This window comes from Equus przewalskii, chromosome X (genome assembly GCF_037783145.1).
Source record: "Equus przewalskii isolate Varuska chromosome X, EquPr2, whole genome shotgun sequence".
In the NCBI taxonomy this organism is placed as follows: Eukaryota; Metazoa; Chordata; class Mammalia; order Perissodactyla; family Equidae; genus Equus; species Equus przewalskii.
The window spans coordinates 16,051,796-16,065,257 of NC_091863.1; the positions used below are offsets into that span (position 1 = coordinate 16,051,796).

At 39.1% G+C, this 13,462-nt stretch overlaps 1 long non-coding RNA gene across 1 annotated transcript in view; it reads right to left on the reverse strand.

Annotated features, from left to right (window-relative positions):
- The window catches only part of LOC139080900 (uncharacterized), a 283,558-nt gene that overhangs the window by 63,546 nt on the left and 206,550 nt on the right, over positions 1-13,462 (reverse strand). Inside the window, exons 3-4 of the long non-coding RNA XR_011535709.1 lie at positions 8,224-8,311; positions 7,609-7,703 (exon numbers count right to left, since the gene is read on the reverse strand). This is a non-coding gene — a long non-coding RNA (uncharacterized lncRNA). The remainder of the gene's footprint in view (positions 1-7,608; positions 7,704-8,223; positions 8,312-13,462) is intronic.

Below are 13,462 nucleotides of genomic sequence, written 5' to 3' on the forward strand. Positions count from 1 at the left end.
AAGATTGAAATTAAATGATTGAAAATATGATCAACATCTTATAAAAGGGCCTTTTTCCCACCAGAATGTAAACTCCAAGACAATAGAGCAATTGGGGGGTGAGGACTACCTGGGAGGCAGCACATCGTAGGGTTCAAATCCCAGCTCTAGCACTAACCATTTGTATGGCCATGGGCAGGTCACTTAACCTCTGTCCCCATCTCTAAAAGGGGGATGTAAAGGATATCTTTTTCATAGGCGTGTTGTATGAATCATACAAAGTAGAATATTGCCTGGCACATTGTAAGCACCATGTGAGATTTCATTCTTTTCATTATTGAACACTATATCTGTGGTATTTAGTGCAATATCCTACTGTCATATGTACACGTTCAATAAATATTTATTGAATTATTTGAGGGACTAAATCCTCTGCTGTCTGATGTGGCTATAGCCACTCCTGCATTTACTCACTCACTGAGTTGAAGTGGGAGCAAGTACTGTCTCTTATCTAGGTTATATTTTTATTATGTCTTAAGATAGCTCTGCATTTTTCCCTGAGGGTTTTAGAATCATATCAGAGAATCAACTCTCTTGTCTCATTCACTATCCTTCAAGGTGTCCTTTGCATGGAATCCTGGTCTGGTCCCCAATGGGTGATACAATCTAGCAGGCATTCTGAGGGTTAGTTGGCCAGGGGACACCCAATCTCTCCTTCCATCTGGCTACAACCACTGTCATTGGGCCAAGAACATATCTCAACTCTCTTTCATCAGGGTGAGATTTTTTTCCTTCTGGAAAACCCTCAGTCTAGGGGCTTAAGGGATTGTTCTTGGTCTCTGGTACCTTTTCAGGAGGGATAGGAGCTGTCTGCAAGTCTCTACTTTCCAACCATTGTCCTGCCATGAGGATCTTCAGGCCCTCAGACAAAGACCTGCAAGTGGCCCTTTCCACTGACACTTCAGACATTAACACGACTACCTACATGATAGTGATTATTTGTCATAGACCTATGGTATTAATTGTATATTGCAAATAAATGTTATATTATAAATCTTCTTAATATAAAGCACGATATGTATCTTCTACAGAGTAGGGCCAGTTTTATTCCTATGATTGTTCCCACATATAATATGATAAATACCATACCTTGTTTGGCATGTGGCACATTGCTTTGAACTGTGTGAGAGGAATATAACCTTACATTACAAAATGAATTGTCATTGCCTCTTCCAGCCTGAGGCTCTTATAAATACACAGTCTGCCTTGGACATATTATATCTAGAGATTTCTTTTTTGGATTGAATCTCCTCCATTGTTCACCCTGTGCTGATTGGCCCAATTAGATAGAAAAAAGATTCTTTCCACAGAAGAGGTACAGCTGAGAAAGGAGCTAAATGGGATAAATGGATAATGGGATAAAACACACATCTTAGCACAACCCACCCAAGGAGCCAGGTACCCAAGGCATTTATACCTCCATACCATCAGCCGTTTGTTCAAGGCTGCCCTAGAGGAACACTGGTTCCCCAACACTCGTGTGTGTGGGCAAAGTTGGTTCCAGCAGCCCCAGTTCAGCCTTCTGGCAAAGATGCATGTACTAGCCATCAGAGGTAAGGCTGGTATGCATGGATATGGTAAGGAGATCAGAGAGGATGTGGGAGGAGCACTGACAGCATCTACTATATAAATGAAAATATTCCCACTGATTTATCTGACTAATGAACACATTGCAGGGTAGATATAATGTGACTGTGGCAGAAAAACCCCTCTCTTACTCTCAACGCTGTTAGGAAACCAATTTCTTTATTTCTAGCTCTTATTGTGTAGCTCTTATTGTGCCACTTTCCTCACTGTCACTTTTCTTTTTTCCCTTTATTCCACTCTCAATTCCACATGCCCTCTTCTTTTCCACCCCTACCGGCACACCCATCCTGCTTACATCACCTTTCTCCTCTTGGTTTTTCCCAAATGGAAACCCCAAGCCTTCTGAGTCTTCCCTCAGAACAAACACCATTATGATGGGTGATAACATGATTATTATTGGAGTGATGATAACATTTGTTGACTGAATGCTCCACTGGTCACTGCTCCTGGCTGTCACAAAGATGGCTGAGGAGCCACTCAGTCAGGATAATGAGTAATAAAAACTGAAGGGCTCTTTTCAGCCTGGCTTCCTTTATGCCCATACGGCTGTTGGCCCTGTGTGGCTCTGCTCTGGATCTGTGCCATTCTGCCTCATCTATCTGGCATTGCCTGGAGGAAGACTGTCAGATGAAACTGATGATGATTCTCGCCAGGAAAGTAAGATTCCTGAATGATTAGGACACTGAGGCCCAAGTTCATACCTGACAGTCCTTTATACAGGCCTTCTGATCCTCATTCTACTTTCAGGACTATGACTCCCATTAAAATGCCCTTGGGTTTGATTTTCATCATTTAATCATGCTGTCACATCTTTTTGTTCAAGAATGCTGACCTTGTTTAGAAATTACAGTTGCAATGTTACCAGATGCACATACTAACAGTCCACCAGGGCCAGTCCTCACGTAAGCAGAATGCTGTGATGTGATCGTGGGGATACTGGGTTCACCACAAATATATAGTGCTCACTTGCTTCCTGATGCCTGAAATTTTTTAGCAAGAAATAAATCCTTTCATGTTCCAATTAGAGAGAGATAATCCAAATTGTAGAAGAATAATACTTCTGGGAGAGGTGATTTGTTGTTGACTTGCCTTTTTTTTTTTTTTTAAAGATTTTTTTATTTTTTCCTTTTTCTCCCCAAAGCCTCCCGGTACATAGTTGTATATTCTTCATTGTGGGTCCTTCTAGTTGTGGCATGTGGGACGCTGCCTCAGCGTGGTCTGATGAGCAGTGCCATGTCCGCGCCCAGGATTCGAACCAACGAAACACTGGGCCGCCTGCAGCAGAGCGCGCGAACTTAACCACTCGGCCACGGGGCCAGCCCCGACTTGCCTTTATTTTTATTTTTACCAAATGAATAGATATAATTAATTTTAAAAAGCACAGTTGGTCCTAAAAAGCTTGTAAGAAAATATAGCTACTGTTCCACTCCTCCCTACTCCCAAGGACCACTCCTCAGAGAAAACTACTTTCAACTCTTTTAGCTATTTTTCTATTTACCTACATAATTATATACAAAATGTTCATACTGTGATTTCTTATTTATCTATTATAAACATTATCTATTGACTTCCTACAGTGGAAGATCAGCATTTAATACTCTTACATACACCCATACTGCCTCTCTCCTCATGTTTCCAATATAGTCGTATCAGAACTTTTGGTTAAATGAATATCCTGTGTTAAATATTATTATGACTATGTAAAATTGTTCACAATTGAGACATATAGTATGCAATAATTTCATTTACTTTATTGTGATTCTTTTTCTCTAGGTAACAATTGCCTTTTCTTTATGTTTGCTTAGTTTTCTGTGAATCAGTTGCTAATTCTTCCTCAATGCTCCCACAGAATTAGAGATGCTTCTCAATACTGTCAAACACATGTGGTAATCTATCAGTTCCATCTCCCCCCCCTCCCCCACAAGACATCTGTCCTAGCGTCTCCTGTTACCCTGATTCAGTCTGTACTGATTGTTCTTTAGACCAGCTGCAAGGCTGTCCCATCACAATTTCTTCTGTTAATAAAGGAATTCTTCTTTCTCTCTTCTGTGTTGAATTCCCTGTTTTCTGGATCCCAAGTCTTCCATTTTGTAGGTTTAGTCCCTTGTGTTGGTGAAGCACATCCTGGAGTAGCTTTCTGGAAATACATTTTAGAATTCTTTAATGCCTGAAAATCGTCTTCTCTATTCTTGAATGTTAGTTTGGCTGAATGCAGAATTCTTAAATGGAAATAATCTTTAACCAAAATGTCATGGGCATTGCTCCAGCTTTCACTGTTGCTGCTGAGAAGTCTGATTGTCTATTGATTCCTGATTCTTTGTGAGCAACCATTTTTTTTTGCCTCTGGGAGTTTTTAGGGTTTTTCTGTTTATCCCTGCTATTCTAGCATTTAAAATGATGTGCCTTAGTGATGTGCAGTTCTTGTCTTCTGTATTGTACTTGGCATTTGGTGAGTTCTTGCACTCTGGAAACTCATTTCCTTAATTTCTGGGAAATGTTCTATTATAACCCCTTTTATCATTTCTTCACCTCCTTTTACCTATTTTTATTTCAAAATTCTTGTTAGTCAGATGTTGAGTGTTCCAAGCTAATCATCTTTCTTCTCTTCTCTCTCTGATTCTATGCCTTTTTGTTTTCCTTTATGAGACATTTTCTCATATTTATCTTTTAACCATATCTATTAATATTTTTTATTTTGTAATTTTAACTTCCAAAAGCTCTTTTGTATTTTCTGATTATTCCTTTGTTGTAGTATCCTATTACTAATTCATGGATGCAAGGTATTCTCTTACCCTCTCCTGTTTTTCTTTTTAATTATTATTCTGTTTTTAAACTTTTCTTTTGTTCTATTCCTTTTTGGTGTATTTGTTTTTTTCATCTCTGACAGTCACGTTGGAGGCTATCCAGAATGATTATCTTAAGCTGTTTGTTCACATTTAAGAATAAAACACCTAAAAACTAATCAAAAGTTCTGTATGATTAGGTGGTGCCCAACCATTTTGTTGGGGAACCCTCAAATATGAGCATCTATAAGATGTTTTTCTCTTGGGATTGTTTCTTCAGAAAAGACTCTTCCAATTTCCTTCCTGAAGGATTCGAAACCTGACTTCTAGGGTTCTAGAAGTCAAGAAAGGAAAGGAACTTTTAAAATTTTACCTGTTTCTCTTCCATACCCTCTACTGTGCCATGCTCTGGAGCTTCTCAGGCTGAATTGTTCCAGGGACAAAATCTCCCAGCTCCTGTTGGATTGCAGAGTGGTGGTGGCTGGCTGGGCAGCGTTACAGAAAGAAATTGGGGGTCTAACTTTCCCTTACACACTTTCAATCAATTTTCCTGTATTTCACACTAGCTTCTGAGGTATCTGTGCCTCCAAGTTCTCAGCCTTTCTGGGGTTCTACAGGGCAAATTAGTTTGTTTCTTGTTGGCATTTCTCTTTGCAGACAATTAGTCTCAGCTTTCTGCTCTAGGGAGTTTCCATTATAGAGATGGTCCAAGCGTTTTCCCAGCACCACATCTGCATTTCTGCCCTCATGAAAGAGAGAAGGGAGGGGGTAAGCCAAGTAGGTTCCTTTTAAGGAAGGGATGCAGAAGTATATACATCCCCTTGCTCACATTCCACTGGGATAATTTAGTATCATAGCCACACTTACCTACAAGGCAGGATGATAAATGTAGTCTCTAGCTAGATAGCTATATGCCCTGATGAAACTCCATATCCGGGGAAGTTGTTATTAAAAGGAGGAAAGGGAGAACGGATACTGGGGGATGATAAGCAGTCTTTGCCGCAGGTAGGAACAGCGTCATTCCCTTTAGCATTACAGTGGTTCCCCTGCCCACAAAACACAGGTCTTCCACAGATGAACACATGGTCAGCAGCATGTGCCCTTCCATCCATCTGCTGCCCTGGGCTTATGGGTGGGCTATATTGACCATCCTTATGCATGATTCCCAGCACTCCTAGTTTCCCTGTAAGCAATTCATTTTGTTCTTTTGACAGAAACAGATCTAAACAGATAAGGCTTCCAACCATGTAGGGAATTTTAATAAGCTGCCTCTATTCATAACCTGTCAGACACAAGAGCTTGTCTGTTCTATGCTTGGAGAGAGTTGGACCACAATCTCCAGGTTGGTACGTATTTTACACTCTATAAGAAAGAAAATGCTATGTTTAATATGAAATGGGAAAAATTCTGTCTACTACTCAAAGTCAATGTTTTCTATATATCCTACAGCAGTGCTTCCCAAACACGGATGTGTACAGGCATCATCTGGGGACCTGGTTAAAATGCAGATTCTAATTCAGTAGGTGTGGGCAGGGCCTGAGAGAGCATTTCTAATCTCCCAGGCAATGTCAACTTTGCTATCCAAGAACCATACTTTGATTAGCCAGGCACTAAGTACTTCCTCTGTTACTATCCAGTTAGTCTCTGCTTTGAGATCAGACAGCTCACATTGGATGCAGAATTCATATACGTCTAAAGGAGATAACAACAACAAATGCATTTCTTCTGATGAGCACAAGTGAAGGAATTTCACAGATTTTTGCAGTTTTTGCTGTACCTAGGAAATTCAGCAAATAGTAAAATTGAATGATAAACAATAATGAGTGGGTTACAATCCCACAAGAGACTGTTTTGCCATCTAAGTAAAAAAAATCCTAGTTGCCTAAAGCATCCAAAGAGGAAAACTGCAGCTGACCATCCTCTTGTCTTGTGATTTAAGTTGCTTAATTAATGAATATGAACATGTACTCAAAGACCAACACATTTCAAACTATTTTAAGCAGCTGATCTCTAGTTTAAGTGTATCTAAATTTACGGGCAGTTCTAATTGCTGTGGTGGCTGCTGGTTTTTGGAAGCTGTAGTTCAATGTAGAGAGCGCTATTACCAGTGGAGGTAGGCCAAGACCAATGATTTTTTTTCCTTAGCAAAATGAAGTTTAAAAAAAAGCCTTTTAATGCTCACATTGTTTGCTTCTTTGCTTTATGCTGACTGCGTGACTTGCTGAGTGACTCATTCTCCAAGACTGCCTCTTGGTATTAACTTGCCAGAGGTATTCATTTCTACCTAAAGATGCTGTCAAATGCAAATATCTCATTTTTCTTTTCATTTTTTTTTCCTGTCCTCATATGGGGCAACAGGAAGGAAGGGAGATGCATATCTGGTTGTGGGAGAGGGAATTTTGTTAGGCTGTTAGTGTTGGACAAGCTGGTTTTATCCCAGTTTCTCATGAAGTAATCTTCAAGTATATGCTTGAGAGAATAGTCAGTGAAAGAAAGCTGTACTATCAGCGGCCTTGGAAAGAGTTTTGGATTTGGGGGAGGGGGAATGAAGGGGTTAATTTCTTTTGAATTTTAAAATTGAAGTATAACATGGGAAAGTGCAAAAATAAATAAGTATGCAGCTTGATGAATTTTCACAAATTGAACACCAATAATATAACCAACGTCTATATAAATAGACATTACCAGTACCCACAGAGGTCTTGCTCATGTCCCCTGCCAGTCACTTACACCCCACCACACCCCTTCAACACCCACCAGCAAGGGTAATCATTTATCTGACTTTAAATACCATAGACCATTTTTGCCTGTATTTGAACTTTACATAAATAGAATCATGCTGTATATACTCTTTTGGGTCTGTTTTTTTGTGCTCGATATTATGTTTATGTGATTTTTGCACATATGTGTTATGTATTTTTCATATAGTTATAATTTGTTCGTTTTCATTGCTATGTATTATTTTTTGTAAGACTACTACACAATGTACGTATATACTGTTAATGGTCTTCTGTTTTTTTTCCTGTTTCGGGCTATTGCAAGTAGTGCTGCTATGAATATTCGACTACATTTCTTTTGGTGAATATATGAATTCATTTCTTTTAGGCATCTAAGAGTAGAATTGCTGGGTCATAGGACAGATGTATGTTCAGCTTTAGCAGGCATTACAAGATGGTTTTCCAATTCAGTAGGCACCTACCTCTTCGAGCAGTGTTTCAGGTAGAAGGCTATTCTGGAGAAGACACTTAGACATCTTAGACACTAGGATGGAGTAATCAACTGTTTGGGCGATTTCTGAATGGAACAGAGGAGACAGGTGAGATATGGCTTATAGGGAGTTAGTTCTCTTCATGGCTTGCCATGAATTTACAAAACAGAATGGGACTCAACCAGCTGAAACACAGGGCCAAAGGGAAGTGCTCTATCTGTTGAACAGTCTACCAAAGAGCAAGTAAAAAAGTGCTGTGACAACCTGAATGAATCGAAGATAACAACACGCATATATTCACTCTCAATCTTGTTAGAATGCAGAACCAGCCAACATAATGCTTAAATGCTTGAGCTTTGTAATTATATTGCCTGGGTTTGAATTCCAGATTGTCACTCATTTGCTGCATGATTTTTTGAGCAATTCGTTTAAACTTTCTGAATTGCAGTTTCTTCATCCACAAAGAATATATGAGTACCTACATTTCAAGGTCATTGGGAAGATTAAATAAGATGACAAATGTAAAACTCTTATCAATTCCCTGGCATATAGCTTTAATAGTATGTAGATAATAATAATAATAGATAACATTTATTGAGAACTTACCATGTGCTAAGATTTTTATATCCATATTTCATTTGAACATAAAAACAATCCAGTGAGGTAGGTTCCATTCTTATTCTTTTCTCAGATGCTGAAACAGAGGCAGACAGGATAAATGAAGAGCTCAATGCCAAAGCTTACTATATACTTGGTATAGGCTAGTGTGCTCTGAGCTAATTTTTTTAAGTAAATAAAGTGCATGTTAAAGAGTGTGCCCCAAACTGGAACTCTCACACATTGCTGGTGGGAATGTAAAATAGTACAACCATTTTGGAAAATGATTGTTAGTTTCTTATGAAGTTAAACATGCAGCTAACATATGATCCAGCCATTCCACCCCCAGGTATTTACCCTAGAGAAATTAAAACACATATCCACAAAATGACTTATACGTAAATACTAATAGCAGTTTTATTTGTAATAGGAAAAAATTGGAAATAATGCAAATGTCCATCGATAGGTAAAAAGATAAATTTTAGTACACCTATATAATGGAATACTATTCAGCAATGTAAGGGAATGAACTACTGACACGTGCAACAAAATGACAAGCCTCAAATACGTTATGGTGAATGAGAAAAGCTAGACAAAAAAAAGTTACACTGTGTGACTACATTTATATAAAATTCTAGAAAATGCAAACTAATATAGAAATGCAAATTGATCTATGGTGACAGAAACTGCATCAGTGGGTGCCTGAGATTAGGGGTAGAAAGAGAGATGGATTGCAAAGGGGCACAAAGAATCTCTGAGTGGGGAGGTAGTAATGTTCTATATCTTCATTATGGTAGTGGTGTCATACATATGTATTATCAAAATTTGTGGAAATATACACTTTAAATAGGTGCGGTTTATTACGTGTACATAACTCAATATAGCCATATTTTTAATAAGTGCCTCCAGGATCCCAGCATTGAACTTGTATTTCAATCCATAATGATGGTAAACTGTGGCAGGGCCATTGCTATTCTCATGCAGGCTGAAGTTGCCAATTCTCCTGAGTTCAGGAGGAAAATACTTTGCATTAAGGCATTTCTTTTCAAATACCTGCTGCAAAGAAGTCTCCAGCTTCTGATGGGGGAGAAAAGCTTATCTTTTGAAGTAAACAAGAAAACAAAAGAGACATCCTCTGTGATGTAATCCACGGTTCTGTAAAGTAGTGCCCAGTGTTTGCATTATTATACCTTTTTCTGTGCATGTGGGAGAAGAAATGATTACAAGTGTCCCTAAGCCCAGGTGTGTCCTTTGATCTCTAATAGTATTTATGCATATGCTAGACATTTTTATTTTTCCAAGGGTAAGCAAAATTCTTAAGCTAGAATTCTTCTTCATATAAAATTCAAATTAGCTCATAAATATTGCATTCTGAATTAGGTACTTTACTCTAAATAACTTGTGCTTTTTTTATGGCTTATTTGGAAAAAAGATGAACAGTGATGCTGAATTCCACATACAAGATAGGCATAAGGTACTTGTGCTTCAGATGCTGTGTAAAGACGGTTGAAATAATGCTTTCCTTCCCTTCAAATCCTGTCTAGAATAACTGCCATATGGCTGTCATTGTAGCTTCTCCTTGAATATCTTGAGAGGAAGGGTTAGATTCACAAAAGGTAGAAGAAAAATGACATGTTTTGAGCAGCTATTAAGTACCAAGCATTGCATCATTTGTTTTACAAAAGTTGTTTCATTCAAGTGTTCCAACAACACTGTAATGTCTGTAGTATTAGCCCCATTTTACAGGGTAAGGAAATTGTGGTTCAGAAAGGTTGAGGTACTTATCAAAAGCCCTTGAAGCATTTGCCAATTCGAAAGCATCAGTTGAGAGGCTGAAAAACTGAACAGAGGATTTAGGAATCTGATGGGTTAGGGGGACAAAAGCTGGAGTTCAGGGCTCTACAAGGAGGAGGAGCCTTTGTAAATATTCATCAGTTTCAGTTGGAACTCTTGAAGGACTCACCTTATGTAAAAGAGTGAACTGGTACATCACCAAGATGGTGAAATAGAAGGCTCCTAACTTTCCCTCCTCCCATGGGCACACTGAATATATAGCTACAAGCGGATTAATTCACTCCGAGAGAAATCCAGAAGCTAGTTAAGTGACTCTTATGCCTTGAAAGAATGAGAAAATACCCACATCAAAACAGATAGAAAAAGCTGAGACATGCTTGTACTATAAATCCCACTCTTTGCACAGTGCCTTACCATTGGGAGGGAACCCCCTACTCCCACTTTCTCCCTGAGGCGAGAAGGGTTTTGACCACGCATCCAGCCCCCCAACTTTTATGACTGCCACCCAAGGGACTGACTCCCAAATAACTTAGCTAGAGGAGCTGAAGGGGCTTGGCATTCATACTCTCCAGGGTCACAGATAACAAAGAAGTGGTTTTTAAAGAAATGCATGAGCACTTCCTGTGGGTATACCGCTGGGCTCAGCACAGACAGAGCAGGTAAAAATGCCCAGCTCCCAGTTCTCCCCAGAAGAGAAACTTCATTAGCTTGCATCTGGCAGCTGACTAGGCTCTTCCTGGAGCTTGAAAGGGCTTGTAGGCACTTCCCCAGACTTCTCTCCTCAGCTCGCTCCAACAATAAGACCAAGTCTCCAGCTTCTCCCTGGAAGGAGCTTTTCTACACATCTAGTGCCCTAACTTTTACAGCTGCCACCCAAGAGACAGGCTCCCAAATCGCCTAGGTCAGAGAGCCAAAGGAGCTTGGCATTCACATGTCCCCCAGGACCACAGAAAACAACGTGGCAGTTTTTAAATGGATGCATAAGCACCTCACACAGCTATCTCCCTGGGCTCAGTGCAGAGTGATTAGGCAAAAATGCCCAGCTTCCAGTTTCTCCCTGGAAGGGGTTTGACTGCATACTTTCCCAGGTGCTGCCTAAAGGTCAGGCTTCTAATCAGCTTGCATCCGGGAGCTGACTAGGCTTCTCCTGGAGCCTGAAAGGACTTATGGGCACTTCCTCTGCCTTCTCCCCCAAGCTTGCTCCAACAATAAAACCAAGTCTCTAGCTACTCCCTGGAAGGAGCTTGTCCACACATCTAGCACCCCAACTTTTACAGCTGCCATTTGAGGGACTGGCTCCTAAATGATCTAGCTCTGGGAGCTGACAGGGTTCAACATTTGTGAGCCCCTGGTACCACAGAGAATAAACAGCTGATTTTATGTGGGTGTACAAATATTCTCAGCAGCTATTCCCCCTGGAACAGTATAGAGAGTGTAGGCAAGACCACCCTGCTCTTTATCTCCCCTTATCTCCCTGATAGGGGCTAGACTGTATATCTAACATCCCAACCTTCCCAGCAGCTACCTGAAGGTCAAGCTTCCAATTAGCCTGCATCTGGGAGTGACCAGGCAGGCAATTAATAGTCCTCCAGGTGCTTAAATGGACACTTTTGGGGTCCTAATCTCCTGGGTGCACTAAGAACAAAGACAGTCATACAGACAAGCACAAGGGTTTGACAGGAACCCAGAATTTGGGACCAGGCTGATTGGTGAGGTTCATGTTCTACATGAGGCCAGTTTATCAAGACTGGGAGAAGTGGTTATTTTATCTGATGTGCAGAAATCAACACAGAGAGTCAAGGAAGATGAAGAAACAAGGGAATATGTTCCAAACAAACAAAAAGCAAGATAAATCTCCAGACACTGACCATAATGAAACAGCATAAAGTGGTTTACCCAACAGTGAATTCAAGATAATGGTCACAAAGATGCTCACTGGGGTCAGGAAAATAATTCACAAACAAAGTGATGATTTTAACAAAGAAATAAAAAATATTAAAAAGTACCAAATAGAAATAATAGATCTGAAAAATACAATAGCTAAACTAAAAAATTAGAAGAGTTAAACAGCAGACTAGATCAAATGAAAGAAAGGATTATTGAACTTACAGATAGGTCAGTGGAAATCATTTAATCAGAAGAGTAAAATAAAAAATTGAAAAATAATGAAGATAGCTTGAGGGACTTATGCGACACCATCAAGCAGACAATATACACGCAATGAGAGTCCCGAAGGAGAAGAGGGAGAGAAAGAGGTGAAGGAGAATTGAAGGAGAGATAAATATATTCTCTGACAAAAAAAAGCTGTAGGAGTTCATCACCACTAGACCAGTATTTCAAGAAATGTTAAAGGGAGTTCTTCAAGCGAAAACAACAGGCTGCTAAAAAGCAATATGAAAACATATGAAAAGATGAAACTCACTGGTAAAGGTAAACATATGGTCAAATTCGGAATACTCTAATATTGTAATGATGATGTGTAAAACACTTATAACTCTAGTATAAAGGTTAAAAAAAGTATTAAAAACAACTATAGCTATAATAATTTGTTAATGAATATACAATATAAAAACAAGTAAATTGTGACATCGAAAACACAAAATGTGAGTGACGGGTAAAAGTGTAATGTTGTTCTATGCAATGGAAGGTAAATTGTTATCAGCTTAAAATAGACTGTTATAAGATGTTTTATGTAATCCTCATGGTAAGTACAAAGCAAAACCTATAGTAGATACACAAAAGATAAAGAGAAGGGAATCAAAGCATAAAATTATCAAATAACAAAGGAATACAGCAAGAGAGGAAGAAAAGAAAAAAGAATCTACAAAACACCCATAAAACAATGAAGAAAATGGCAATAGTAAGTCCTTGTCAATCAATAATCACTAAGTGTAAATGGACTAAATTCTCAAAAGACACAGCGAATGCTGAATGGATAAAAAAATAAGACCAACTATATACTGGCTGTAAGAGACTCACTTCAGCTTTAAGAACACACATAAATTGAAAACAAAGGAATGAAAAAGATATTCCCTGCAAATGGAAACCAATAGAGAGCAAGGGTAGCTATACTTATGTCAGACAAAATAGACTTTAAGTCAAAAACTGTCACGAGAAACAAAGAAGGTCATTATATAACGATAAAGAGGTCAATTCACCAGGAGAATATAGCAGTTGTAAACATTTATGCACTCAACATCAGAGAACTTAAATATATAAAGCAAATAAAACACACCTGAAGGGTGGAATGAACAGCAATACAATAACAGTAGGGGACTTCAATAGCCCACTTTCAACAATGGATAGATCATCCAGACAGAAAATCAATAAGGAAATATTGGACTTGAACTACATTTTAGACCGAATGGATCTAATAGACACCTTCAAAACATTCCATTCAAGTGGCAGAATACACATTCTTCTCAAGTGCACATGGAACATTACCCAGGACAGA